Genomic DNA, 7,041 nt, shown 5'->3' with positions numbered 1-7,041 from the left:
CTACGGCTCAGTGCAGGGGTCCCTGGTACCAGCTACGGCTCAGTGCAGGGGTCCCTGGTACCAGCTACAGCTCAGTGCAGGGGTCCCTGCTACCAGCTACGGCTCAGTGCAGGGGTCCCTGGGTACCAGGGTAGTATGTACCTCAGCAGCCTGCATCCACAAGGATCCTCTTCTCTGATGGATCAGCTACGGCTAAGTGCAGGGGTCCCTGGATACCAGGGTCCTCTTCTCTGATGGATCAGCTACGGCTCAGTGCAGGGGTCCCTGGGTACCAGGGTCCTCTTCTCTGACGTATCAGCTACAGTTCAGTGCAGGGGTCCCTGGGTACCAGGGTCCTCTTCTCTGATGGATCAGCTATGGCTCAGTGCAGGGGTCCCTGGGTACCAGGGTCCTCTTCTCTGACGGATCAGCTACAGTTCAGTGCAGGGGTCCCTGGGTACCAGAGTCCTCTTCTCTGATGGATCAGGGACAGTGCAGGGGTCCCTGGGTACCAGGGTCCTCTTCTCTGATGGATCAGGGATGGTAGGATATGTGGTCAGGCCTGCTCTACTGTAAAGTGCAGATCCGCTACTCACCGAAGAGGTTCCTTTGAGCCTGGTTATGTACAAGGGTAGTATGTGCAAGTGTTTGTGCATGTATATGTGTGCATGTGCATATATGTAGGCGAGTTTTCTGTACTCTGAATGCATGGACAAAAACAGTCAACACATCTTTTTCTTCTAAGCTGAGGCAGGTGTTGATTGCTGTGTAAGGGAGTTCACAGCCCAGCTCATACCCAGAGAAACACACAACAAAGTCCACAGGGATGGGCTGTGTGACCAAGCAGCACGAGTTACTGGAAGAAAGTTCACAGGAGTGTTCCAGGGGCTTGTGTGTTCCAGTTCTGGGCCAAGCGCAAGGACACCGGCCACCAGGCACCCTACCTCAAGGCTTTCAGACTCAGGCAGGAGGAGGGACACACAACTCATACATCTAACATGTAATTAGGGACCTGGCTTTTGACCCAATGGTTCCTTGCCCTGGTGACCCCTGGTAAATTGTTATGCATTTACTTCTTTATCAAGAACTGGGTGCACTGTATGCATGACGTCAACATGGGCTGTGCATCTTATTTAAACTCTCAAAAGAACTTAATTTAAGTTATTACATACTGCCTTTCACTTAAAGGTATGTATTAATTACTAAGTAATTAAGATGTACTTATTAATTATGAGATAATTAATTTAAACTTGTATATTACATACACGTTATTTAATTTAAATTTATGGATTTAAATTAGAATCTGAGCAGTACTATTTAAATATAAAGTACCTCATCTAGACCCCCCCCCCAATCTGTCAGCAGCGTCTGACTGTTCCCTAGTAGATTTCACACTATCCGGTGATTACATCTGTCTTAGTTAGGATTTATGTTGCTGTCATGAGACATCATGACCAAAAGTAACTTGGGGAGGGAAGGATTTATCTGGCTTATGGTTCCCCATCTGTAGTTCCCATCAGAGGGAATCAGAGTAGAGACTCCAACAGGGCAGGAACCTGGAGGCAGGAGCTGATGCAGAAGCTGACTTGTACTTCATGGTTTGCTCAGCCTGCTTTCTTATAGGACCCAGGACCACCAGGCCAGGGGTAGCACCACCCACAATGGGCTGAGTGCTCCTGCACCAACCACTAATTAGGAAAATGTTCTACAGGCTAGTCCAAGCTTGTGAAGGCATTTTCTCTATTGGGGTTTCAAATGACTTTCACATGACTCTAGCCTGCATCATGTTGGCATAAGATTAGCCATCACAAGCTAATCAAGAGAAGGTAAAAGCCACATGCTTATCCCCTGGGCCCCTCCCCAGCTGCCCCCTGGGCCCCTCCCCAGCTGCCCCCTGGGCCCGTCCCCGGGTGCCCCCTGGGCTCCTTCCCAGATGTCCCCCGGGCCTGTCCCCGGCTGCCCCCTGGGCCCCTTCCTGGCTGTCCCCCAGGCCCTGGCCCGGCCCCGGCTGCCCCCTGGGCCCCTCCCTGGCTGCCACCTGGGCCCATCCCCGGGTGCCCCCTGGGCTCCTTCCCGGCTGCCCCCTGGGCCCCTCCCCGGCTGCCCCCTGGGCTCCTTCCCAGCTGTCCCCCGGGCCCCGTCCCGTCCCCGGCTGCCCCCTGGGCCCCTTCCCGGCTGTCCCCATGTCTCTCTCTTTCCTTGCAGCTCACATGCAAACCCCAGCAAGCTATCAGTCACCTGCAGGATTTCCTTACATGTGTCTGCCATGGTCTAGTATGTCAGGCATGAGGATGCTATGGATGTCCCCAATGTCAGAGCTTTCTGGGTTGCAGACAGGCAAATGTTTCAAAGAATAAAGAGACTATCCTGACATGGAGAAGCTGGGTGGCCTGGCTCTAAGGGAGAGGGAATTGAGGCGTTCATGGACCTCGATCTACATGGAGGCTTTGGGGGCCAGGGGAGCACTGGGCCCTTCACTAGGGTCTTCTGAAAGGATCCAATGAAGAGTTGCCTCTTTCCAACTTCAACGTAATGTCCATCTGCATGGGACAGTGGGGAGACTAAGGCTGGGCAGACAGGATTCTGCAGTTACAACCAGTGCTTCTGATCAACACGTAGTCTTCCAGAGCCTCAGTTTCCCCATATGTACAGTGCAAACCCCAGAGAGATTGGGAGTTTTCTGTCAGTGCACCAATCTTGTCAAGTTGAGATTGTCCAGAGAAACAGCTCAAGAGGACTGTAGCCACGCAGTTTGGCATACGAGCAGTCACATACAGACTGTATGAACTCCTTGACACTTAAAGCTCAGGGATGCCCTAAAATTCCAGGCTAATATTTCCGTCAGTGTCATTGTTAGGGATGTGTATGTGGCACTACTTGGGAACTCTTAATACATGGTGAGTCAAGATGAATGTGGACATGAAGTAGGTTGGTGGCACAAGCCTGTAATCGGAGCTACAGGAAGCTGAGACAGGAGGTGTCCAAGTTTAAGGTCTGCCTTGTCTACACAGTGAGTTCAAGGCCAGTCCAAGCAGCCTTTGAGTTCCTGTGTCAAAATGAAAAGCAGAAAGTCGGCTGGGGTCCAGCTCAGAAATATGTAAAAATCGCCCCTACAGCTGACATGCATGCAGGAGCAAAGGGTTAAAGAGATGGCTTAGCAATCAAGAGTGTTTGCTGCTCTTGTAGAGGACTGGATTTCAATTCCCAGAACCCAAGTCAGGATGCTCACAACCACATGTGACTCCCGTTCCAGGAGATCTAACACCCTCTTCTGGCCTCTGAGGGCAGCTACACTCACTTGCACACACCTCCACAGATACGTACAATTAAAAATGAAATCTGTTAAATAAAAAAAGGCTGTATAAGCAAAACTTCCTAGAGGAACAGAAAGAATAATGGGAAGGGAGGGTGAGGGAGGGGGAGGGAATATGGGAGGATTTGCTAAAGGGATAGTATGTACTCGAATGAAAATGACCTTACATAAACCATCTATACTGTACTCACAGTGCCTTAGACCCAGGTCTCCCTCTCCTATGGGTGTAGAACTAGGCAGTATAGTGACCAGGTCAAGTTGTGGTGACTTCAGGTGGGCCACAGCTGTCTGACTGCCTGATGGCTCCAGTGTGGAGCTGGAGCAGAAGGCACTGGGAGACAGTGGATGATCCCTGCAGGCTTCAGAGTGGCTGACAGGGCCGGGACTGCCTGGTAATGACATCACCACCAGAGGCCTAGCTGGGAGTCTCTCGGTCTTGTCCTTGGCCAGATGTGACCCAACCCTGTGAGTGCACATAGTCCATTGAAGCCACTGGGAAAGCACCTTCTCAGAACCAGCTGTGGATCCATCAAGGCTGAACCAGGGACATGCCAGGGTAGGGCCAGGTCCAAGTCACTCTCTCGGAAACAGCTCTGCAGTACAGTCACAGTGACTCTTCCTCCTGAGGATTCCAGAACAATCTGGCTTAAGCCAGAGCCATCAGAGTGTCTGGCTCCCTGCTTTTGGAAGCTTAGCCTTCTGCCATGAATAGGAAATGTCATATAATTTGACATTGAAATTCCTTTGTGTGGCTGGTGAAAGGTTTCCAGGCTCAGACATGGGCAGAGGAGAGCGTGAGGCAGCTTGGGTCTGAATTTTGAATCTGAAGTTATTTTCCACACATGGACGTCATTTGGACTCTCAGATTTAGCAATGTTCAGTCGCAGTGACTTAGATTGTGCAGTATTAAATCACTGAATCAATTCAAGCCATAGAGGAGATTTTGAGACAACTGGTCTACCTTGGAACCCTAATCTGACAAGCATCTAGAAGGACTACTGCCAGACTGCAGCTTGCAGACATGGTCTTCAGTCTGCAGCACAGCTATCTGGATGATGGGCAACCCCAGCCATCCTGACATATTCAGAGGCCTTCACAACACAGCTGGTCTCCTCCATGATGAGTTAAAATGGCTTTCTCAGGCCGTGAGTCCATGACCAGCCTCCACCAAGAGGCTGCCCAGGCCACTGGAAAGGAAGAAATAAGGAGCTAATTACATAGCTCCCTTGTCACCCTGAGAATTTACTGAGCCAGGAGGCCCGGGCACCAGTGCTCTTGGATGAAAATGTTCATTTGCACATTGTGCAGCCCAGTGCTCGGAGCAGACCTCAAGGCTAGCAGAATCTCAAGCGTGACCTAATAATACTTCACTCCAAGGAAGGCAGCGGGGATGAATGATGCCATGCCAAGTACCGGGTTAAGTAGATTCCAGGAATTGTTTTGGATTCTCAGCAGCTGCAACCTGCCTGGCATGTGGTCAAGTCCATCCCTGTTACCGAGCACTGACCTTCTTCATGTTGCTAAGGACATCTGTGCTGCAGGTACTGAGGGACACACACCTCATTCTTTCAGCATAGTTATCTCAGGGGATTCCTCCATGGTCCTGAGACTCTGCTCTCTCTCCACCCTTCTCTGAGCTACTTCCTGCCCCTCTCCCATTGCTTTCCAGTCCCTCTGCAGTCTCCTACTCATCCTTGGCCAGCCTGCAGAGAGTGGAGAGGTCCCACCCTGCAGAGGGTAGAGTGGTCCCAGCCTGCAGAGGGTGGAGTAGTCCCAGCCTGCAGAGGGTGGAGTAGTCCCAGCCTGCAGAGGGTGGAATGCTCCTAGCCTCCATTTCAACCTCCTCTGGCTTTTCTCTCCAACTCTTCTAGCCCCCAAGAACTATTGACTCACAGTGCCCACCATTCTAGGGCTCTGATCTCACATACACATCTCCTTTCTTGACTCCACTGAAAAGCCAAGTGCTACCATCTGAATGAAGACTGGTGTTCTTCACAGCCCTGGAGCAGCCTTCCACAACTCTTGAGTTTGACCTCAGACTCCCTAGTCAGTCACCATTCCTTCTTTCCCTCCCCCATCTGATCCATCACTCCATTCCTCTAACTGCCCCTCTGCTTCCTTTACTTACAGATCAGCATCCCGAGTCTTGTAGCCATCTCTTCTCTGTCTCCCCTTACCTCATCTTCATATATATGTCCTAGCACTCCCAAGTCAACACCATTCTTCTGAAGATGCATCTGGTGGCATTTGGGGGGTGACTCAGACAGTCCAAGGTTAGCTCCTCGAATTTACATCACTACGAGAAAAGTCAGTTTATGAGAAAGACTTTGGCTTAGCTCAAGATTTCAGGGTTCAGAGGATCACATTGTGGTCAGGCATTTGGACCTGTGAAGAGAGTCCCTAGTATGGAGTAGGTAGGGAGGTAAAGTAAAGCTCATGATGGCAAGGAAGGGGCAGAGAGAGAGAGAGAGAGAGAGAGAGAGAGAGAGAGAGAGAGAGACAGAGACAGACAGAGAGACAGAGACAGAGACAGAGAGAGAGACAGAGAGAGAGACAGAGACAGACAGAGACAGACAGAGAGACAGAGACAGAGACAGAGACAGAGAGAGAGACAGAGGGAGAGAAGGAGAGAGGGAGAGAGAGATATCCCAATTCAGGGACACACTTCAGTTGACTTAAAATTCTTCTCATAAGAAACCAATTTCAGAAACCTCTTTCTGGAATCTCCTTCCCAACAGTGCCACAGGCTTACAAGTCTTCAGACATGAGCCCCCTGAAGGATATTCTTCACTCTTACCTTGTCTAGGTCCTTATCTCAGCTCCATCTTATGGTGGAGAAGGTGCCATTCACATGCTCAGGAGTCTAGGACATACGTGATCTATTTTTGAAATGCTCCATGTTGCAAGGCTCTTAAACAAGGCTTGTTTCCAATGTGTCCTTGGGAAGAGCCCTGCCTCCCTGACAGGCTGGTCAAAACCACCCACATATGCAGCATGACATTTGAGGTGGCTTTTCTGCTTTCTGTGGAAATATTCTCGATATGGAAAGATAAGGCTCTGGCATGGAAAAGAAGGCATCTGTCTTTTAGGGAAGGCTGATAGCTAGATCAAGGATAAAGGCCTAGCTTGTAGATTGCACAGCCATAGCACCTGGAGAGAAACCAGGAGGTGATATCCTGACATGAACCTAACTTGGGTCCACTTTTTCCCATCCCCTGGGCAGGCACACTGCCTGCCTATTACCTACCACTATAGTAAATAGCTTTATGCTCCTCGCTGACCTCTCAGTTAACCCACAGGAGGTCGGGGAAAGGCAGGCAATGGCTGCCCCTGCTGTTAGCTCTCCACTGATCCCGACTCTCCCCTGCCAGGTGTTCCCAGCAAGAGACTAGGGCCAGCCCTCTTCTCAGCACTGAGATAACCATTTCTTCCCATCTCCCTTCCTCCAATAGACCAACTGGGGTATACAAGGCTTATGGGGGCTGCAGACATCATAAGCTGGTTCTCCGTAGAGAAGAAAGGGCCAGAATGTAATATTCCCATCCCATCCCCCACTTAAAGCCCTTTGCAGCCTTTGTTCCTCAAAATTGGAACAAAATGAAGCATGCTTCATTTTTTTCTTGCTAGAAAAGCAAAATGCAAATAACTGCTCTGGGATGGCTTCTGTGAGTCAGGTCATTTGTGCTCGCTGTTCCTGGATGAGCTCGTTATTTTTTTTTGTCAATTCGTCATAGACTACAGTCACCTGG

Source organism: Mastomys coucha, unplaced genomic scaffold (assembly GCF_008632895.1).
Source record: "Mastomys coucha isolate ucsf_1 unplaced genomic scaffold, UCSF_Mcou_1 pScaffold18, whole genome shotgun sequence".
Taxonomy (NCBI): Eukaryota; Metazoa; Chordata; class Mammalia; order Rodentia; family Muridae; genus Mastomys; species Mastomys coucha.
This window is presented reverse-complemented; position numbering follows the sequence as displayed.